The sequence below is a fragment of the Clupea harengus genome, chromosome 17, assembly GCF_900700415.2.
Source record: "Clupea harengus chromosome 17, Ch_v2.0.2, whole genome shotgun sequence".
In the NCBI taxonomy this organism is placed as follows: Eukaryota; Metazoa; Chordata; class Actinopteri; order Clupeiformes; family Clupeidae; genus Clupea; species Clupea harengus.
Window position 1 is genome coordinate 6,074,959 of NC_045168.1, and position 24,437 is coordinate 6,099,395.

Sequence of the window (24,437 nt, forward strand, 5' to 3'; positions counted from 1 at the left end):
CAACACACATGTGGCCGTAACAGAATGTTTAACACAGCGTTCTTCAGCGCTGTGTCAATCTATGTCATATAAAACACACTTAGGCCTTCACACCATTTCCAAGCCTCTTGTCCTATACCAAACACATACAAAGTTACTCAATAAGGAATGATTATCACAGCTGTGTTCAGCCATGTGTGTCTAAGAGTGCAAGGCCTCATCTCCTCTATTTTGTTGGGGCGTCTTTCTAATTGGTTTGGGTCAAAGTTTTCACACCACTAGATCTGGTGCCTACTGCAAGTCTTTTCATAAAAGGGCCGACGAGTCTAGAGAATCGTGCCCCGACTCAACCATACAGCATTTAAAACTAATTCTGCAGTGTTCAGACATTTATTTTTAAAGGACTCAGGTTTTCTGATGACACTGCTGGAAGGAAAGCATAGGCCTAAATGAATCAGTCAGTGCCCCAAAGCATGACCTACATTCCTTTTACCAAAATGTCCTACAAAGTGTTGTTTGCGGATAGCAGGCACCACACACGCATCAGTATTGTACTGAACTAGTCTCCGTCAGTCTCCCTTTTCCTCTGCCTTCAATGGCTTCCTTCCATCGCCATCGTTCTGCTCTATTAAATGACCCACTGCTTAACTGTACCTTCCCAGAATGTATACAATTATGCAATCTCACACACTTACAAAAGATGCTCTTTCCCGTTTTTATTATTTTCAGTCTGCATAACCTGATTGTGTTAAGTGACGTGTAAGGGTTGCTAGCAAGACTTGAAATAAATATGAATAAACTGGTGCCCCTTGTTACAGTGCATACCAGAAACAGCAAAACATAACAAATACAATAAAATAAAAGCTGTTTTCTTTGTTTTTTAGTATGTACAGTATGCCTGGGAGACTACTGTTGGGGCTATCTTTATGAAGTACATATCACTGCAGAATTACATGGCTTTTTCATGGCTTACTTTAATTGTTCATTGTTAATCATTTTACAGAGATCAGGTGACACAAACTTGAAAAGTCACCATGCATACTAGTCACCCAAAGCAAGCTCATGTTTGAGGATGCCTAAAGCTTACTGATAAACAGACAAGCTCATGTTTGAGGATGCCTGAAGGTTACTGATAAACAGACAAATCTACAACCCAAGAGTTAGTAACCCTAACCCTAGATTAACTAACAAAACTAAAACGATATCAAACCTAATAAACGAATAAACGAACTTTTACATGTAACTAACAAACTAAACTAACTAATAGACTAACTAACTAACAAACAAACACATTGACTAATAAAGTAACTTACGAATAAACTAATTAACTAACAAAACTAACTAACTCAAGAGCCTGAGTTAGTTGCTTTATTATTATTGAACATTCTCTGATGTTTGATGTTTGATGTCTGTTGACCATGGACCACGTCTAGTCCAGACAGCTTTGGATCAGGACCTCATCTTCTCCAGAGGGAGCCTTTGTCAGCCTATCAGGACATCATCTTCTCCAGAGGCAGCCTTTGTCCCCCTAATAGCAGACACAGAACACCACTTCACCAATGTCACTGTTCAATGCTTTGTGTTCACTGTAAACTGGAAACATACCAACATCAGCCATCTGACGCAACGCAGTGGAGCTGAGCACACAAGGACACAAAGGAATACAACACACAGCCAAGGGTAAGAGGCAAATACACCTCTCCTCTCGGAAGGGCAAAGTACAATTACAAGGACTTCGATCTTAAATGCCACATTGACATCATATCATGAAACACCATAAATGTGTCAGATTGTACAGGAGACTGCTAGGGACCAGCTGACGTATGTAAGAGTCATAATATCAGTGTTTACTACAAGTGCTGGCCTGTTCAAACGTCATGAGGTAGCTACAGGAAAAAGGTAAAAACTGTATATGTCATGTTCAGTGATCATAGAGGGAGAGAGAGAGAGAGAGAGAAAGAGAATCACTTTACTGTGACCTACATTAACATTATATACTGTGTGTTCACCACTAGATGGCACAGCAAACTTTTGGAGTGAGCAGGTTCAACTCAAGTAATTTCCCCAAGTAATTCCCCAAGCTATGAAAAGTAGAGTCCCTTCCCCTCAGAAAAGACAGAGAGATGGATGAGATAAATGTATGGGGCTTGATTTGAATTTGTTATTTAAGGCAATCTTTACAAAAAACAGGACATGACAGGTGTCCGCTTTGCCAGAAAACATTACACATAATAGCAGAGAAATAGCAAAATTGTATGTGTCATTATCAGAAACTCACTAAATCTGGGTTAAGCAGCAATATCAGCGACACCTGTACACCTTCTGAGATTAACACGACTTTATTCATGAAGCCTTTTTAAAGCAGGCGATGTAGAAATTGTCTTTTCTTGAACCCAAAGGCTTCTGAACTTATTATCGTCATTGAGAAAAAAAAGGGGCATTTCTTAACAAGCACACACAGGCATATAGACCTTCACTATTTGATACACAATTTTAAAGTAAATAAAATTTGAATTATTTGCTTCACTTATGATCTGGAAAAAAACAGGGAACTTTACGGCTAGATTTAATCAAGCCTGTGTGTGTGTGTGTGTATAGTGCGTGTGTGTGGGTGCGCGTGTGTGCGTGCGCGTGTGTGCGTGCGCGTGTGTGCGCGCGCGTGTGTGTTTGCGCGTGCGTGTGTGTGTGTGTGTGTTTGCGCGTGCGTGTGTGTGTCATAACATAAACCAAGCCATCACTGATATGCTCGTTCCAGCATGCATCTACACCCTGTCCCAACAGGATGATGTTTCAACGATGCTTCCACTCTACACCTGACTGGGTTTCACTCTTTTTTTTTCATTTTCATCATGTTTTTACAGTTAATCCTTACAGTGAATCATTTACCTCTTTTAGGTCCACAGTATAAAGTTGCTGTTATTTTCTGAACACTTGATCTTGCCATGTCTAACTCTAACCATAGAATGTGCACACGATAATTGCATTAAGCCACACATACATGAACACACATACATAATCATATTGCCAAACAAAGGAAAGAATTTTGCGTTATAAGGCAAAAAAGAAAACGAAAAGAAAAGCAAAATGTTGGTAACTGCTGTCACTACAGCTGGGTATATCTGTCTATGGTACTTTGGTTCGTAAGCATGGTGCCACGGAATTCCTATTCCTATTATTCCTTTCCTATTATTCCTATTATTATTCCTATTTGTTGTTCTGTTGTTTATTCAAGTTTGTTGGTTCAAGGAGGGTCATTATGTTACTTACAGTGGGGGTCAAGGAGGGTCAGGGCAGGGCAGGGCAGCAAAAGTGGCGGGAAACTAAAGAGAAATGAAGAACTGAAACAACATGGGAACATCACAGAATGCATGACAGCAGAGGGATGCTCCTTTTTCTTTCTAATTAAGTTATTGCTGGGGGGGGACCGATAACAGAGATTCCACATTACACCTTAAAATACTGTAAGTTTAGCCATACCCTGGGAAAGTCTCATCTGATGAATCAGGTTTATTTGCCAGGACTTAAACTAAACTCTCGTGTCCAGAAAAGGACTGAACAGCATGTGTGAACTTGCAAACAGTTACACTGAAATTAACTGAAGCGCTCCAGGTGGGTGCTGACTTTCCAGTAATATGACAGTTGTTGCAACCTCTGTAGTTTTTGCCAGGCAGACACAAAGGGTTACAGGGTCACTCTCTCACAGGGGTAGTGTGTCTTACGGTACACTTCATGTGGCGGTGCGGATTTCTTTCACTTTCTGTCTACTGGTCTACTGTCAGTCTGCACAAGAGGGTGCCATGTGAACTTTTTGGGCCTTTGAGTTTGATTTGTGCATCTTCGGCAAAAACAGTGAAAAGAAAAAATCAAAAGAGAGTTAAATGAGTGTTAAACAACATGAACAAAGTGAGAATAAGTTCAGTGTTCAACACCAACAGTCATTTGTTGATTGTACTGTTACCTACTATACCTAGTTCATTTCCAACACTTCCTTATTGACCTTCCAATGACAGTTTGCATAGAAAGCACAAAATCCTTGCCATATAATCACGGCCTTATCCGTGAAGTTTTGTTCTGTTGAACTGAACGGATTGCACAACTGCAACTAAAGTTCAATTTCCAGTATAGAAGAGATTCCTTGGTTACGCAGTTGTATCTCCCATTGCCCTCTGCATGTGTCTTCTCGTCAGTACATTGAGATTTCTTTCAGCCCAGTGTAATCGAGACAGCGTATGCTGTTCCAACTGACTGACTGATTTTCATTCATGCCTTCCTGTTAGTTTCTCCTTACGCTATCTCCCTCCAAAACAAGCAGACATTTCTTAAAGCATTCAGTGTTTCGAAACCTCACAGACTGCAAATAGGTTGTGAAAGCAAACTAAAGATATGGAATCAAATCTATTTTGAAATAGATATATGAATATGAAATGTATGTTGCAGTCCACAAACATGTGTCCACAAAACATGACCTACATGCGATCTCGACCTCCTTCAGATAATTAACTAATTATAAGCTGAACGTTTCCATCACAACAATGTTTTACTAGCTTTCCCCTCTTGCTTTACCACTTTCTTGATTTCTATAGTCATCTCAACCAAGTAGTTTCCCACTTACAGTCTGTTTAAATACTGAGATGCCCCCCCCTCTACTGACTGACTGTGCACCATGAGATTAAGAAAACTACCACAGCAATTGCTTATCTGACCAGTCAACTTTTTCAGGATGAAAATATCATGTGCACTTGCTTCAACCCGGCGATGGACACACACCTTCAACACTATATACAGAGGCACCTATAAGAGTGCAAGTCGACCAGTAGGAGTCTAGTATTTGAGATGCAGGATCGCAGCATTTAATCGGAAACATTCTCTTTTTCAATAGCTATAATTCAATAAGGCTATATTTATGAAGCAATAATGTAGGTGTATTGCTTTTGTTTTTAATAAACTATTGTCACAGTCCATGGTGTAATGACAAAGACAGTTAAAGCCCCATGCAGACGGACTCTAGTTTGCCTGAACCCGGGTTCATTTTTCACACCTATTTCACACCTACCCACTTTTTACATCGCGTGCACATGAACCCAGTGAATCCGATTGACTCAGCTGTAGTACATCCCCCACGCCTGTTGGTGGCGCTTTGGTGCTACAGACAACTGAAGAAAACGGAGAAGACAGGAGCATGCTATCAAAATAACATATGACAGTAGTTGAGCTCCAACTAGCAACGTTTATCTTAGCCGCATAGCCTACATTTAATCTGCACAGTAACACATTATGGTGGTTTATAAAATCAGTGGTAAGAGCAGACTGTAGGTTAAGCGAAAAATAATTATATTTGTTATTGATAATAAAGAGTTTAGAACAGTGCAACAAAGCAATGTGCAACATGACATGTCTGAGTTGTTTAAATGCCTGTGCTTTATGGAGATGCTGAGCTTGAGCAGGAGAGACCACAATGCAAGTGCTGTGGATCCTGAATGTTTCATGGTTTACAATTGCTTCCAATTTCATGGTTTTATTACTAACAACAAATGTAGGCTATTGTTGAGGGCTTTGTCCTTCACGTACTGTAGGCTACCTCTGAAGTAACGTTAACGCTAGCTAGTAGCTATCGCTATCGTTGTCTGACAGGACTAAAGCTAACGTAACATTCATCTGTTTTGAAACTTCCGTCTATAATAAAAAATCTTTTCACGTCAGATTTGCTCATATAGGCTATTGCTGACTTTTAAAAACTGTTTTTTGAAAAATGGTCTGATGCAAATAGATTAAACAGTGATAGATTAAAGTGTGGCTTGTTGATGTCATCCCTTTCCTAACAACAGATAGATAGATACATTTGTATTAATCCCGTTAGGGAAATTCACGTGGAAAAGGAGCAAGGTAATAGGAAGAATATTTTTTTTTAAACTGGAGAGCTGTTATAACTGGCTGCCAAACTCACTGCGTCATGGCAAACTATTCAGTTATTAAATAATGCAAGTTGTGTCCGTTGTTCTGGCTGGTCTAATGATGCGATCACGTGGGGCAATCCGATTAGGTATGCGGATAGCGTGCAGACGAACACCAACAGCAATCGGATTCGGAGGTTACTCACTTTGGACCCCCGATTCGAGGGAGTGCGGATACAGTGTGCGGATACAGTGCGTTCGTCTGCACGATAGGGCTATCCGGACTCGGGGTTCACCGGGTTCAGACAAACTAGAGTCCGTCTGCATGGCCTCTTATATGTGAGGGAGAGACAAAAGGCAGAGACACACTGTGTGTGCAGAGACACACTATAAAACTGAAAGCCTAGACTGTTTAGGGACTAGGTAACACACTATAAAACTGAAAGCCTTAACAGGAAAAGGAATGCACCAAAGGTTTGTGCATAGATTCAGTGATAAGTAAGGGATTAGCCAACTTGTCTTTTGTCCAAAACAAAAGTATTTGTAGACTCACAATAATAATGTGATTATGAAAGCATAATTTATTTTCAAAAGTAGTGTTTTTTAGTTTTTTTATTAATTGTTTCAAGTAGTTTTGTGTGTAGTTTTCTGTGTATTTAGATTGAAGATTAAAGACAACTGCTTCCTCGTGCAGTGCTCATTACTTTGGGTAGGCCTGGGTTAATTCTGGGTGAGGAAGTTTCAACACTTCCCACAACTTCCCCTTTCAGATGATAAAATGATGAGGATGGATTACATCTCCATTCCTTCCAGTAATTCTTGATCTTGGAACGTGTTTGTACTATTATATGTACAGAGCAACACAGTGTCGTAACTATAGGGGATGCAGCAGGCCCGTGAGTTGTGGGGGCCACGGGCCCATAGACATATTTATGTCTATTGTTGGGCCCCCCCAGTATTGCGTCTGACAGAAGTCTCAGACCCTAATTTTCGCCGCTCAAATACGCTTGTGTTCAGAAATGAACTGGTATTACACTGCAGTGAGTGTCTAATGCTATATATACACTTGAAAAGGCAAACTTATGGTTGGTATTATTTGTGGGGGGAAATAGTAGCAACCTATAACAAAATTATATGCTTATCCTACATACACTATCTAAACTATTAAAAAACTATGCAATTAAATGAATATGTTCTTATTTTCTATGGTATTTTTGTCATATTTAGATTTGCAATGATGATTGCTGGGTAACCTGTATGTTGTTGTCCAATGTCAAGTCTCTATTTGATCATGTGACGATACAATACGATATACACTACCGTTGAAAAGTTTGGGGTCACTTAGAAATGTCCTTATTTTTCAAAGAAAAGCACTGTTTTTTTCAATGAAGATAACATTAAATGAATCAGAAATACACTCTATACATTGTTAATGTGGTAAATGACTATTCTAGGTGGAAACGTCTGGTTTTTAATGAAATATCTACATAGGTGTATAGAGGCCCATTTCCAGCAACTATCACTCCAGTGTTCTAATGGTACATATGGTACATTGCGTTTGCTAATCGCCTTAGAAGACTACTGGATGATTAGAAAACCATTGAAAACCCTTGTGCAATTATGTTAGCACAGCTGAAAACTGTTTTGCTGGTGAGAGAAGCTATAAAACTGGCCTTCCTTTGAGCTAGTTGAGTATCTGGAGCATCACATTTGTGGGTTCGATTATACTCTCAAAATGGGCAGAAAAAGAGAACTTTCATGTGAAACTCGCCAGTCTATTTTTGTTCTTAGAAATGAAGGCGATTCCATGCAAAAAATGGCGAAGAAACTGAAAATTTCCTACAACGGTGTGTACTACTCCCTTCAGAGAACAGCACAAACGGGCTCTAACAGAGTAGAAAGAGAAGTGGGAGGCCCTGGTGCACAACTCAGCAAGAAGACAAGTATATTAGAGTCTCTAGTTTGAGAAATAGACGCCTCACAGGTCCTCAACTAGCAGCTTCTTTAAATAGTACCCGCAAAACGCCAGTGTCAATGTCTACAGTGAAGAGGCGACTCTGGGATGCTGGCCTGATGAGTGGCAAAGAAAAAGCCATATCTGAGACTGGCCAATAAAAAGAAAAGATTATTATGGGCAAAAGAACACAGACATTGGACAGAGGAAGATTGGAAAAAAGTGTTATGGACATACGAATCAAAGTTTGAGGTGTTTGGATCACACAGAAGAACATTTGTGAGACGCAGAATAGGTGAAAAGATGCTGGAAGAGTGCCTGACGCCATCTGTCAAGCATGGTGGAGGTAATGTGATGGTCTGGGGCTGCTTTGGTGCTGGTGAAGTGGGAGATTTGTACTAGGTAAAAGGGATTTTAAATAAGGAAGGCTATCACTCCATTTTGCAACACCATGCCATATCCTGTGTACAGCGCTTGATTTGAGCCAATTTCCTCCTACAACAGGACAATGACCCAAAGCACACCTCCAAATTATGCAAGAAGTATTTAGGGAAGAAGCAGGCAGCTGGTATGCTGTCTGTAATAGAGTGGCCAGCGCAGTCACCAGATCTCAACCCCATTGAGCTGTTGTGGGAGCAGCTTGACCGTATGGTACGCAAGAAGTGCCCATCAAGCCATTCCAACTTGTGGGAGGTGCTTCAGGAAGCGTGGGGTGAAATTTCTACAGATTACCTCAACAAATTAACAGCTAGAATGCCAAAGGTCAGCAATGCTGTAATTGCTGCAAATGGAGCATTCTTTGACGAAAGCAAAGTTTGAAGAACAAAATTAATATTTCAAATAGAAATAATTATTTCTAACCTTGTCAATGTCTTGACTATATTTTCTATTCATTTTGCAACTCATTGATAAATAAAAGTGTGAGTTTTCATGGAAAACACGAAATTATCTGGGTGACCCCAAACTTTTGAACGGTAGTGTAGCTACTTAAACAAATTCGAAGGTCAAGACAAGCAAGTGAATTGAGCACAGCACACCTGAAAGCGTAACAATGCGTTTTAAGCATGAAAGTGGCAGTAGGAAAAGGCAAGATAAAAGAACAGGAGGAGGGGTTGCAAAGCTGCCTAAATTAGATTATTTTGGCTTTTTAACAAACAGTCGCCAGTCCAAGGAGTCCGCCACGGACATTTACATTTACATTTAGTCATTTAGCAGACGCTTTTGTCCAAAGCGACGTACAAGGGAGAGAACAGTCAAGCTAAGAGCAATAAAAAAGCATGGTGTAACAATAAATACTACTTTACATGAGAATTAGAAAAACAACAACCTAGAAAAGAGGAAAAAAGAAGTGCAGGAATGTAACTGCTGAAGTGCAAGTTAAGCGCTAGTCAGGTGCCAGTTAGGAGGGGAGGTGCTCTCTGAAGAGTTGGGTCTTCAAAAGCTTCTTGAAGGTAGAGAGGGACGCCCCTGCTCTGGTAGTACTAGGCAGTTCGTTCCACCAACGTGGAACTACAAATGAAAATAGTCTGGATTGCCATGCTTGCACGGACGGCAGTGCCAAACGACGCTCACTAGACGAGCGCAGCGTCCTGGGTGTAACATTTGCCCTTACAAGAGCATTTAGGTAGGTGGGAGCAGAACCAGTAAGCACTCTGTAGGCAAGCATAAGTGACTTGAACTTAATGCGAGCAGCTACTGGCAGCCAGTGGAGCTCGATGAGTAGCGGGGTGACGTGTGCCCTTTTCGGTTGGTTGAACACCAGACGCGCCGCCGCGTTCTGGATCATCTGTAGTGGTTTCACCACGCAAGCCGGCAGGCCCGTTAGGAGGGCGTTGCAGTAGTCAAGGCGGGAGCTCACCAAGGTTTGCACCAGCAGCTGGGTGGCATACTGGGTTAGGTACGGCCTGATTTTGCGGATGTTGTATAGCGCAAAGCGGCACGACCTGGAGACAGAGGCGATGTGGGCCGTGAAGGTCAGTTGGTCATCAATAATGACCCCGAGGTTTCTTGCTGTTTTGGATGGAGCAAGAGATAAAGAGTCAGTATTGATCTTGATGTTGTGGTGGATGACCTGTTTGGCTGGGAAGACCATCAGTTCCGTTTTGGCCAGGTTCAGCTGAAGGTGGTGATTTTTCATCCATGTGGATATATCAGCGAGACAGTCCGAAATCCGCGCCGAGACCGTGGTGTCCTCAGGAGGGAAAGACAGAAACAGTTGAGTATCATCGGCATAACAGTGGTAGGAAAAACCATGCGAGCGGATGATAGGGCCCAACGAGGTGGTGTAAATGGCAAAGAGAAGTGGTCCCATCACCGAGCCTTGGGGCACCCCAGTGGTGAGGCGGTGAGGTACAGACAGCTGACCTTGCCATGACACGTTGAACGAGCGCCCAGTGAGGTAGGATTCAAACCAGGAGTGCGCATTGCCAGAAATGCCCATACTTGACAGTATGGACAGAAGGATGCGGTGGTTGACTGTATCAAACGCAGCTGATAAGTCAAGCAGGACAAGAGCCGAGGATTGAGCTGCTGCTCTAGCTGTTTTTAAGGCCTCCATTACAGACAACAGGGCTGTTTCGGTGGAGTGACCGCTTTTGAATCCAGACTGGTTCGGATCGAGGAGATTGTTCTTTGACAGGAACTCGGTGACCTGTTTGGAAGCTGCCCTCTCAATGGTTTTAGATAGGAGCGTGAGAAGTGAGACCGGTCGATAGTTTTCCACCTGAGTGGGATCGAGAGACGGCTTCTTGAGCAGCGGCGTTACCCGAGCCACTTTGAAAAGAGAAGGAAATGTTCCAGAATTAAATGAAGCATTAATCACCTGTGTTATTGCCGGTAAGACGGCAGGCGATATGGCTTGAAGGATGTTGGATGGGATGGGGTCCAGCGGGCATGTAGTTGGACGGCTACCTGTTAGGATTTTGGAGACCTCACTCTCGCTGAGAGGGATGAAAGAAGGAAAAGATGAGCTATTGACGGTTGCGCCCTTAGGGGAGGGGGACAGTTGGTCGAACTGTTGCCCGATGGCTGCCACTTTCTCTGTGAAAAAGGAAGCAAAGTTATCAGCAGTGAGGTTAGTAGCTGGGGGGGGGAGGAGGAGGGTAGAGCAGAGTTTTGAAGGTGGAGAATAGTTTCCGAGCGTCAGTTGCACCGTTGATTTTGTCATTGAAAAAAGTCTTCTTAGCAGCAGTGATGCTGGATGAGAAGGAGGCCAGCAGTGTCTGGTAGCTTGCAAGATCGTCCAGCGCGGCACGGACGACCCCCCTGCTAGCAGCTATGCAGCAGTTCAGCTGGGATCAGCATCGCTGCCCTCAGTGGTATGTCAGCATTCTATTATTATTACTTTTCTAACAATTTCTATGGTAAGAAATGTTCCCGCTGAGAGTCAAACAAGACTTTGTTCATTGTGTACACACCCGTCACTTCTGAAAAGTGTAAGGTTGATTAATTAAACACTATTTATATCGATAACAAACATCTTTGGAACATGGAACTTTGACTTCAACTTTTACCCACTTGCATCAACTAACACCCTACCAATGTGTCATGGCTATTTAAACAGACAACAACAAGGATTTTCTATGGATTGTTTTGGACATTTCCAGAAGTTATTGACATGAGCTTTACACAGGCCTACTCATCAGCCACTTTCTGTATCCACCACTATGAAGGTCAATGAAATAATTGCACTTTTCAATGCCAGGGCTCGTCATCTCCGACTCATCATACAGCCTAACGTATTCTTTCCCCTGCCCGCTGTGGCATATATGATGGTGCATGTCTCTGTAGAATGAGGAGGTTGGACAGTGTGGTGACTCTCCTGGACTGTGTTGTGTGTGTTGGATGCTTTAATTGACGAAAGTCTATGGTAGTGACAGGGACGTGCACAGGAATTTTGAAGGGCCTTTGCTCTGCCCTGGAAAAAAAGGGCAACACGTTCATTTTTGTAACCACCGCCGCCACGGCCCCACCCCTTCCCCCTGCGCGCATATTCTGCCTATATCACTTCAAACTGTGAAATTGTCAGGGTCGATCACTAACCGCCGCCGCCACGCCACCTCCCCCTGCGTGCATATTCTGCGCGCATATTCTGCATATTCAGGCCTACATGAAATTCTGCAGCCGTTATACTATTTAAAAAAAGAAAATGTTTCCTTCGAAGGGGCAACTTGAGTCGAGGAGGGCAGACGGGCAGTTGCCCGGGCAACCTTAGCCCCCTCCTGTGCACGTCCCTGGGTAGTGTGCTTGATCACTGTGCTTGATTTTTGTAGGCCCCTATGTACCAGGCTGCTGGCAAAGTAGTGTGCAGTGTATTCTTAGTCTGCCCTATTTGCAGACTACAGTGAAGAACACAGTGTAGCTGCCATGGGAGATTCTCTCAAATTTGGTTTTGACTTTAGAGTTGCAGCAATGTGACAGGAGAGAGCATCGGCTTGTGAAGTTGTGAATAAGTGTGGGTTTTAAAAAATGCAACAAGCCCCCTGATGCAACTAAACCTGTGTCCATCAACTAGTAGTGCCCTATGCTACTCACCTCTTTCTAGCGAAGACATTTCTGATGTGACTTGAGAGATTTCATGGGACGTTTAAGCATTTATTTGCATTAAATAGTTGAATGGAAACCCAGCTAGTGTTGCGACAGCATATTGTTACAGCCCAGGCTGCATTTCCTGAAAATGAGGTTGAGCCAATAACACTGTTAAATAGCAAAGACTCTCTTTGTTAGTTACTACAGTGGTTGTGTAACAGCAAATTTGGGAACACACCTCTGGGCAAGATGACCTTTTCTTTATGAACTTTCTGTCAGCATCTACACTGAAGTGAAATTATGCAGGGATTTTTTTTTACCATTTTGTAAGGTATCTTTTCGTCAGCAGCTAGCTTTTATAAGATCCTCAAATACATTTTGATGGTATATGGTCATGTAAAGGAGAGATACACACCCTGGCCGATCACACAGTGGCAGGCAGTGATGGTCAGCAAAAGACAGAGAGAGGGAGGATCATTTTGCTGCAATTTTGTGGAAATCCTCATTGAAATAAGAAATAATCAGGCATTGGAATAATGCTGGATTGTAGTCTACATCTGGGAATAAATCTAGGAATACATAGCGCCTGTAAGTCTGTCGTTGTAGTATTTGTTAATCATTGAAATAATGTGGTATGTGAAGTGAGTCACCAAAGAAGAATCTGAGTGAAGTCCCCATTATCTGAGTCAGAGTCAGAGTCATCAAGGGTCTCAGTTGAGTTGCAAGTTTGATTCATTAATCACAGAAAAAAACCTTATAAAAAAAATGAATGCCGATTAATCACACTCACGAGTTTAAAGACGAGTTTAAAGACATGGCTGAACTCATACTGTTAGCTGGCTAGCCAAACATGTTAACACCAAAGTCCAATAATATCGTTTACAACTCTTGACATTCATGGAAACATTCTGGCCATTGCTGGCCAGTATGATGTCTAGAAGACTTCAGCAGACGCAGAGGGAGAATGGGGGCAGGGTTGTGCAGAGAGAAAGAGAAGATGAGCAGAGCAAACACTGGTAGCTAAACAGGTTATGTAACTCTACATCAAACTGTATTCGTAGAAACGGTGTTGTCCTTTGTCTTTGAAAAATCGATCAGTCTACCTTATATACGATGTATCACCTGTTTGACTGATAGGTCACATGTGGTTGGTGTGGGCCTCTGAGCACAGCTCCAGTTGTTTGACTGATAGGTCACATGTGGTTGGTGTGGGCCTCTGAGCACAGCTCCAGTTGTTTGACTGATAGGTCACATGTGGTTGGTGTGGGCCTCTGAGCACAGCTCCAGTTAGTCTGCTACTAGAGAATACATCTACAAGGGCATCACAGGCTTTTGCCAAGATCAAGCATCATTGCCAAGGGTGGCACAGTGCCTGTAAGGGTGTGTGATGTGTAGCCGGAATGACTAATCCTACTAACACACTGCTGAAAGTGGGTGGGGAACCATAATTTCCTTTCAGTTGATTCACTTTCCCTTGATCAACGCCAGGGCAGCAACGGATGCCAGCTCTCCACCAACATTTGTATTATGATAAGTTGTGAAACACAAGCATTTCTACATTTGCACAATATTTGAATTGTCTTTCATTCGGCAGTGATTCAAAAATGACGTGAACCCAAAATACATTCCTGATTATCCCCAAATACTCTTTGACTGTCATGAGTTCAAAACATGTTTTTGTTGTGTTCTGTGTGAGTTTCGTTGCTTTGTAATGAGTCCATCCTATGCAGTTTATTCATATGATACATTTACATTTGGCCATTTGAAAAACACTTTAGTCCAAAGCAACTTACACGATAATGTGCCAGTTATACTGCCATACTCCTAAAAGGCTGTGCACGTTATATTATGTTAAACATTTATGTAGAATATATCATTGTATTCATGATTGAAACTGCTTTATAATGTTGGGGGTTTGGTGTTCACCCCTCTCTGTGAACCATCACTCAGCTCTAGTAACCCTCAGTTGGGCTTGCTCATTTGGGGTAGGGAAGAGCAAGGGAGAGCCACAGAGCAGAGTGCACAAGAACAATGGATCTAAGTGAAGGAGATGTCCCAGTCTGTAGAGAGGCTTGGGATCTAAGTGAAGATGTCCCAGTCTGTAGAGTGGCTTGGGATCTAAGTGAAGGAGATTTCCCAGTCTGTAGAGAGGCTTGGGATTGCTAAAAGTTCTTGTCCAAAGCTAAGCAAGGTCGTCATATTTGGACCTCTGTGCCTATCATTGCCTAGTTTTTTTTATCTCCCTGGGACCATTTTAGTTTATGTTGTGAGCAACCTGGCTCATCTGGACTAATAAATAAATCGATATTTTTGTACTGGACTGCCATCTCCTGCCACTTTCTCTCCTCGTCACTACCTCATGCAGTGATGCACTTCTCAGAGCGTGGGGTGCCCCCCTTCATCGCTCACAGAGCTCAATGGTTAATGAAATTACACTCCTCCCTTCCATTGTCTTTCAGGAAATGATGAACTACAGTCTTGGACAGCATGCTTGTCTGTGGAATTTCAAGTTCTTCCACATTGCTGAACACAAGAATAGCTGCAACAGCGTAGGATAGCATAGCAGCATTCATGCCCAAAAGGCAATTTCTGAAAACAAATTTAACAAGAGTACCTCCGCCAAGGGAAATGCCGTATCTCGCTACGTTAGCGGAAGCTAAACTAAATATGCGCAGTCATCCAGTGAGGCAGATCCGCTCCAAAATGTAAAGTTTTGTTTGTTTTTTAAGGCCAGGTCTTGCATTTTGCATTTGTGCCATTAACTGTCTGTTTACCTTTCAAATACCCTGTTCTACATCTTTTATACAGCCCGTGCTTGGACCCACACATCATTGACAAGGTTAATTTAAGCCAGGTCCTAAGAATCATAGGGGTATTTTCTGTTGAACTTTCTTTTTCCGTAATGTCCTTTCAGAGTATTTTGCATGACAGTGCCACGAAAAGTGTGAGTCTGTCTAAAATATATTATTAAATTAATTTAATTAAGATATTGTTGTCCGTGACACCACTAGCCCAGCTGAAGTATAGCCTTTGAGACACTGAGTTTGCTCTGAGTCAGACTCACACATTCTTGCTTGCTCGCACACACACAAAGCAGTAGCTTAAAGCAAAATGTAACCTGCTGTTTCTAAAATAACTCATGAAATAATCATTTTGGTGGTACACTGCCTTGTAATACAGAGAATGGCATCTGTGCCACTGCCACAGCACGCCTGGTGCGCCTGGTATTGTCCTATGTAACTTTGGGGTACAGGCCAGGGCACGAGACCTCTCACGAGAACTTCATAATGCTTTATGGCACCATCTCATGCACCAACAACTAGATCCTTCCCATGCACTAGCTATAAGAGGAAGACAGCACAGTATTCTCTGTATGGACATCATGGCAGAAGCAACGAAGAAACCGAGGTAGACGTTGTCGGAGGAAGCAGGAAGAGAAAAAGAGAGTAACCAAGCAAGAAACAGAAAAAGAGTCGCAGAGCTAAAAGTTACAAAAGGATGCAAGTCAGATGCTGAGCTGGCCTTCTTTCTGTTGGACTAGTCAGTAATAACTTAGTAGCTGTCTTGCTATGTCTTGTGTTGTACTTGCGTGATGTTTGGCTGTGTTATGAAAGTTGTCGACAAGCTCGTTTTTCTCCACAAACACCCCTGCCAATGTAATTTATGAAAGAATTCAACGTAGGCTGTGAAGGAGTTAAAAAATCATAATTAAGGATCAGAGTTAATAATGATTGACAATAATCAATAATCCAATGAATCGTAGATTAATTTGTGTTTGTTGCTTTTAATTGGACTTAGGTTCAATTGTAAGAGTTTCTGGCTGAATATACTGTTAGATGAGATGGCCTGAGAAAGGTGTGAATGAGTGTTCTCACCACCCCTCCTCTCTTGGTCATATCACAGTGTCATTGATATTCCTTATAACCCAACCCCCATGAATGCAGGCCTCTGAGACATTTGCTCACAGCTGGATCTCTTAATCAATTTCCCCTGTGAACAAATGTTGTGGACATTCCTGTCTACGACGGTAGCACACTGATATCATGAAGGGCCGGGGCTATGGGGTGACACCCCTTATGCTGTGTAGGATATTTAAATGGAAATGTTACAATGGCTGACCAACTGAGACATAGGTGAAGCTTTTGAGTGAAACCTCTTTCTCTCTCCCTTGATGTACATCACTGTATAAGATTAAAGCCTGTTTCTTGACTGATCATACTCAGACTGGTCTCACCCAATCTTTTCATCAGTCATCCCTATCTGATGGAGATTTGTGGTTTCACCAGATGCCAAGAGTCCTTGACCTGTCCTGGCTAGCATCCAAATAAATTAATCTCACGTCAAAAAGTTTGATCAGTCTTCGTCAATCTCATGCCAATAAGCCTTGGAAGTTTGCAACCTTGAAACTCAGCAACTCAGCTAGCTTGTAATAAATGACACACTCCAAAGGATGTTAAACATGTTGCCAACAACATTCTATTAGATTACACATGCTCCACATTCAAACGCTTATAAAACAATGTATATAGGCTGAAAAGGTAAGCAGTATTTCAATTAAATTAAAATGTGTCACTTTGGTTATGTTAGCGTCTATCTCTGATGTCACAATAAATACAACTATGCAGAGTCATATTTTTGTGTAAAATCTTGAGATATTACTCTGCCGTTGTCTTTGTCGCATATCCTTCAGCTTGTCAACAAATACACGTGTACCCTGTACATTGGGGGGTCTCAAAGTGCGATTTGTATTGATGACAGTGGTGTAAAAGTGAGCTACACTCCGCAACTTTAGGGGGGGGGCTCAGTAGCAAAAAATACCAATTCTGACAGAATGGGGCATTAAGTAATATTGCACAAGGGTGTACTCACTTCTTTTGTATACAGTATGTTATGGACACAACAGAGAATAGACATACAGCATAGCAGTGTGTTATATGACCGCTGCATAAAGTAAGAGAATACGTAAGACAGACATCCCATGTTAGCCCAAAAATTTTCATTGGACCTTTTGACAAAATACTTGTTTGAAATTGGGTAAATAGCTTCTACATGCCATTATTAACGAGTCTACATCAAGTTTCATCAATATTGGCCATTAACACAAGCATGTATTAGCTGCTGAATTTTGATTGGCCATAGGTAACCATTTTGTTGAGCAAGCCGAATGGAACTTTAGTGTATAAGCTACCAAACTTCCACATTTCATCTTAAGTGGTTCCTGAAATATTGACATGTCAGTTGCAGGGCCCCCTATAAACGAAATGTAGTAGTAATGCAGTGCGTCAAATTTTGTGAACTTTGAACCTTTACATCACAAGATCTTGGCTAGTGAAGCGCTATATTTTTGCACTGAACATTATTCATTAAGTGGTGCTACTCCAGAACTGAGTTGTAATGAGCTAGGGTCATGCACCTCCTAAAGGGCCAAGTCGCCATAAAATGTTTGTAATTCTGACGAAATGGTTGTCGAACAATTACCCAAAAAGTGCTTTGAGTTTACCCCACTTCAGAGGGCGCTAGTCTGTAGGGAGACGCCCCCCTAGGTACACAAACCTTATATTCCGTATCAGCCATGTAGAGTACAATCACGCCAAGTGTCATGCGGATTGGTGAAGTCTTAAGTATACTTTATTATCAACAAAAAATCGGTAAAAAATAAATAAAGCTTTGACAAAGACTAAATGACCGTGCTGCAGCGGTCATAATTATTGGTATCACCAAAGTCCTTATCACATGGTCAGCAAGCTAAAGTTAACTTCAGCCAGCTTATGTAAGACAACTTACCAATCAAAATTCCTTTACTTACAAGTTTTTGAAATTCTAGTTGTTTTATGGGTGCCTTTTGGCACAGTTGGATGTGGGCCAATTTGGGGTGTTTTTGCTCATATGTTGTTATGCCTCATTACTATGTTCACAGTCATCGGCATTAATGTGGTAGATCATTGGTAGGAACTTGGCAAAGCTGTTTGGACCTGCCTTGGCCCCACATTCCTCGTGATGAGAGCAAATCAAAGATAGTAATCGTATATTAGGGCCAGAACAATTTTGCACAACTGGCATCCTCTGCTTACAACCAAAGCTCAGCTGTTTTGCCTCACACATAAGGTGCTTAGGATAACAAAACGTCTGAAACAAATGAATAAATGTAGACTAAATGTTAGAAGCCACTTATGGCCCACTTGGGGCAGTGCTGGCGATCCGCTGCCTTTTGCTTATCGGTTTTCGGGCAGTCCGCTGGTGAGTTACAGACAAATGGCCCACTGTTTGGCCATAGTTTAAAAAAAATGTCTTTATTCATTTTTACTCTTTCATTGATTTTCACCAACACTTTAAAAATTTTATAGATGTGACCATGAGTAACATGAGTCTTTCATTTTTCACCTTGAAAGCCTTCTAGTGCCATGAACCTCTTCTGTCAGAGAGCGAACCAGAAGTGGCTTTTGAAGATTTCAGCTAGGCCTAGGTTACCTTTTCACAGACTATCAAGGAAATTCGAAAGTAGGCTCTCGTTCAAGAACACTAGATGAGTAAGCTACCATGATTAGTGAACCGATTCCTGATTGTCCTGATTCAGAGCATTTCTAGTGTCTGAGGGCATTTGTGAGGGTAAATTGTAGGCAATTAGCCTACTTCGAACATTAACATTAACAGATGATAAATTGCGGACAACTAATGGCTGTTTATCATACTAACTATATCAGTTCATCACCCTTATCCATAACCTTGATCTGCATAATCTTTCTATCAAACACTTACTGTAATTGTTACCTGTCCACTGCTCTTCACGTCTGGGCTACAACCTGCGCTGTACCTTCTTTGCCAAAATCAATGACAACTGCCATTGGCAATGTGAGACTTTTGAATGACAAGTGGACTGCAGAGTTATATACTTATGGGTCAGGATGGCAGTCTGAGGGACAATATGTATTCAATGAAAACTCATCTCTTTCCAGTACTTGACAATTAAACCACAGCTATATTTAAAATATTGTTTAGAAATTGTATTTATTTATTCATTTTTTGTCACATTATGTGGGGTGGGCATGTGCCCAATTTGGCTCAATGTGTGTGATGCCAAAACCAGTGGAGATAGGAGTTAGAGGCTTCGCAGCTAAATCAACCACATTGCTTATGTTGGTTTTTGAGGACGGTCACTCAAAGGAGCTATAAAGGAGTTGTTTTAGGATGCTGAAAGACCTAGCCAATGGTTTTGGCCCTTACAGACTACTTGGGGGCATGTGAATTAATCTGTATTATAACCTGTATTATAACCTGTATTATCTGAGGAAGATGTTCTGGAAGTTGGCATGCTTAGAGCCTGCGTCAACAGGGCACAGGTATAGCTGAGGAGGCCTTACGTAGAGCCCCCATAATCAACAGGGCATAAGTATGCCAGAAGTTATCATACAAAGAGCTACCAGCAAATGGTGAATAAAAATGCAGAGAATAGAATATAGATGGCCAAAATGTTGTATACCAGTTAGAAATAACTGTATTATTCTGTGAATTTGTTCTTAGCACAATAAGAGCTTGTTTGGAGGAATGTGTTTCATCCGAGCAGACAAAACAACCAGCCAATAATGGATCCTATATGACTCAGTCAATTGCGGCATTCAAGATGAGGAAATCCATGAAGGACACATGATATGACACAAGTACACTTAAAATGAAACTTTGTTGAATTGTTCCACCATTTGTAATCTTTTGGTATGCTAAGATTTAAAGTTTGTGGTGGCCTCAGGCAACTGTCTAATTACAATTAATTCTGGTTAGGTATTTAATTAAAACTGCAAAATAAAAACACTACTGTTTTATTAAACAGTAGGATAAATTACATAGCCATGAAATTGCAGAAGAACCACTATGCATTTTAGGATTCATTTTCTTCTATTTGGTTAGATTAAATACATCTAAATATTAGACAAGTGTAAGTGACATAGTGTAAGTGCCCTCTAACTGCAATAAGTGGCCCTCACAAGTAAAAAGAATCACGAATGGAAACACAATTGCATGGATTGCAATTGCTGACAGGAAATCAAATCAAATCAAACTTTATTTACGGCGCATTTCATACCAAGAGGTAATGCAATGCGCTTCACAGAAGGAACTTGTCTACAAGGTCTACAACCACTCAAAAAACCTGCAAAATAGTATACATATTTGGGTGGTTTAACAACCAATATCAGTGCTGCAGCAGTTACTCAAAGGTAAGTAAATTAAGTGACCAAGAGATGGCCAGACATAAAAAAGCGAACAAAAGAAAAGGTTGCTTTAAACATGTCACAAATGAGAAATTCGAAAAAACAGTCTATTTCATATAGGCTACTAGTGACAACCATTTATTTTTTTCGTTTTGCCTTCCATGAAAAGTCGTCACTTTTTAAAGATGAGGCATTGTTTGGGAAACACGCATTCAACGACAAAGTGAAAGTTAGATGACAGAGGCTGGCCCACTATGAGTCCAAGATGAACTGAAACCGCACAATGATTAAGTTATTCTTCAGATATTCTTCGACTGATATAGAAATTTAGTAATATAGACCTATTGCACCTCTGCCCACGAAATGGACTTGATTTGGGCAGCCGAACATGGCAAACTGGTTCTCAACGACTGTGATCATGAATAAAAAATGACCGATGGTAAGTGCTACAGGCTACCCAATCTCATACCAAGTAACGTTAGCATATCACGCGTAGCCTAATACGTTTTGACAGCTATTTACAGGTGTTTAGCGACCGACATGTTATCGTTTACTCTGTTATGGTTGGCATACATAAACACGACATATACTCTAAGGAAATATCGAGTAGTGTGTAGACTTACTATAAGTATAGATTTAGGCACAGCCACCAGAACAACTTGCAGCTTCGGAAAGGCACGAACCGGCGACTGTCTCTGGTTGCTTGGTTTAATAGACTCTCCGACGGGAATCTCCCGGAGCTATTAAGTGTATTTAGTCTACTTCAGTCAAAACGAAACCATGTGGATTTCTGGGAAAGGAAAAATCATTTGGAAAGTGAATGTATAATTCCCATAAATGTACAAGACAACCAACTAGGAATTTGGTCTTGCGAGACAGCAGACATACGCAAGAACCTTATTCACGGGTTTGAAGGACCCTACTTGGAAGTATGACGTTAATTTAACTTCTAAGAAATTGGTAACGTTAAAGTTCTTGGAGGTAGCGACAATGCAAAGAAGTGTGTTTTTCTGGTGAGCTTTTAAATATAGTTATCCCTAAATAATAACTTAATCATTCTAAGGTGTGAGAGAAATGACATACTATGAAAAGCTATTTAAAGTCTTAGTTTACCCGAGGGCCTACAGATTGACCTTTTACACCTGATGCCACCGTCGTAGGCCATGGCATGAACTGCCAGTGGTTTGCTTAGTGCTTAATTCACAGCAGGCTACAGCGAGACAAATCCATAAACCACTGTGAGATTCGACTAATGTTGCCTAGACTACATGCAGCCTTATTTTATTATACAGAAATTATAAGAATGACAATGTTGCATGAAGTTTTCATCTCAATGTTTTTTTGTTCTTCGCCTCCAGCCTCTTCTGTGCACTCTGATATGGTCACTTATTCTGCTACCTCTTGGGTTTGGCTGCGAAAGCCAAAAGTCCAAAGAAGACATTGCAATGGATTATTCCAACATCATACAAAAACGTATCGAGAACATTGTAAGTTGAATACAACAAAAATGAATGGCTTGATTTTGTGTACAAAAGCGTCTTTATTAATTTTCTCAATTAACTTAATATTTCACTCTTAGTTAAATGACAGAGAACTGAGTGAAACAACCTGCAAACCGGCCAACAGAAACGTAAGTACAATGGAAAATATTAGCGCCGCATGCCCTCTGCCGGTCGCTAAAATACATACAGATTTTATTGAGAAGGACTAAAGATTGTATGTATGTGTGCACTTCTGCAGGAATGCAAGAATGTCTCACCACAGATTCTGAACAGAGTGGTTTGTAGACATTCAAAGACAGATTTTTATCACATGACTTCCCAAGTGAAAACCCTCACAGAGTTAATACATGTTTCCTTCGGATGCGCATGCGAAGAGAAGGTACAGCATTCCACTCACAAAGGGTGCATGATTAATGCTAATGGTCTCTATTTGCTGTCATTTTTTAAATAAACACTTGCATGTGTGTTTTTGTTAGGATGGGAAAAAAAAGCCACAGCGGAGCTTGCAGAGGAAACTTTGCACACTGAAACACTGGCTGGAGAGGATAAAGGACCTATACAGTCAGTTCAACTCTTCTTGAGTTAAAGGACAGCAGGACATTTTCATGATGAGTCAAGGCTGTCAATGTAAACTTAACTGTGCAACCACTACTTATGGACAGAGGAAGGACACTTGTTCAGAGAGGAAAGAAGAGGCCACTTCTCTTGCGCTTCTGGCCAAATACATGGAGAAAACGACTGTGCGAATGTATATCAGTGACTTTGGTTGATGGATGGTGGAACCCTTTCTTGACTACCGTTTTTGGTTTCAAGACAACCTTTTTTTCTCACACAGCCACTCCACCAAGAAAGTGCTTTATTGCTGATAAAACCAGTGTAGAAAATGCCTAAACTTGCCAGCACCATTTAGGATGGATATCAAGCCATATGTATGTAAGAACTGTAACTAGAAGATGTACAAATTTAAATGACAGTAGACTATGAACACTGCATTACTGAAGAATACATACCTGTACATGACGTAACAAGTCTCTCGTGTTATAGCCATTCACTCTCTCACACACTATGTAACTATGCAGTCTGTGTGATTATGCTATGTTAAAAATTGCATGGTAGAGAATACTCATTTTAATACATAAAAAATAATACAACTTTTTGTTATGAGTAATACATGTTAAACCAATTTAGTAGTGTTAGGGAGTTAGGAGAGCATTGGGTTAATTTTGATGCTGAACAATATCAAAAAGTATCACAATAGACTACACTCAGTCAATCCAGATTCAGCAAGTAATCTCACATCATAATCTAAAAAAAAGTTTTATTTTGAGTTCAGAATTAATTAACAGCAGCATAGAAATAACAAGATGTCATTATTGTGTTGTTACGTCATGGACGACATTCATTTACTGCTGAGCATTTAAGTCAAGTGGTTTAACCTTTTAAAACAAACATTTCTTTTTTTATGTGGATATGTGTTATCTTCGAGGATATCCGAGATATATTAATTGCATTTAAGTACCAGTATGTAGCAATTGTACTTTAGGGTTAGGGTTAAGATTAGCAATTTTACCTTAAAATAACAGCTTTAAAAAATTGGGCCGCTACAATGACGTTTAATATGGAGAATGGCCTCTGCGCCATTGCCATACCAGGGTCCGTAGGCATATTACTGCACTATGTGTTTCTGGAAGCCGCCCGGGTTCTACTCTCTGCCGGACTAGTAAGTAACTTATTTGCCGTCTTGCTTTGTCTTGTGTTGCACTTGTTTGATGTTTGACTGTGTTAGGAAAGTTGTTGACTCAATAGTTTGTCATAGTGTCAAAGTAATCAAATTTCAACAGGTTTCGCTAGGTTTAGCCGCTAGCATCTCGTTAGCGATTAGCAATTCCTCCATTGTGCTGCTTTAACCCATAACACAGGTTTTCTCCTGCTTGCTAATATGGAGGCAATGCGTCACTCTTTCAATGAAGGAACGTGATCTTTTTTGTTAGATTGATGAATCAGATCTGGGCAGTGACGGTTTGTGATTGGCGCATGCAAATGTTCCATTCCTGAAAAATATGCCGCCACGCCCATTTCCAAAATCCATACTCGGTGGAAAGTCGCCGTCAAAATAGTGCCCTAGAAATAACAAAACTCATGCATTGCAACATATCAACTCATACATTAAGTTTATAATAATATAAACATATGAACTCAGCTCCCAACTGTAAAAATAGCTGCCATATGCAGCATTAACATGAGCTCTAATGAGCTAACAACAATGAAGATAGCGAAACGTGACTACTTTAGAATAGATGAATGGAAAAAATTTAAGGGAAATGAAGAGTTCAAATAGAATAAGCTTGACTAACTGCATTGGACTTTGGAGTGTGTCCGGATG

At 41.1% G+C, this 24,437-nt stretch overlaps 1 long non-coding RNA gene across 1 annotated transcript; it reads right to left on the minus strand.

Moving 5' to 3' along the window:
- Positions 1 to 675: 675 nt before the first annotated feature.
- On the minus strand, positions 676 to 21,824 carry LOC116224413. The gene is made up of 2 exons (XR_004165569.2): positions 21,176 to 21,824; positions 676 to 1,507 (listed from the first exon to the last, which is right to left on the minus strand). It is a non-coding gene; the product is annotated as an uncharacterized LOC116224413 (long non-coding RNA).
- Between the last annotated feature and the right edge of the window lie 2,613 nt (positions 21,825 to 24,437).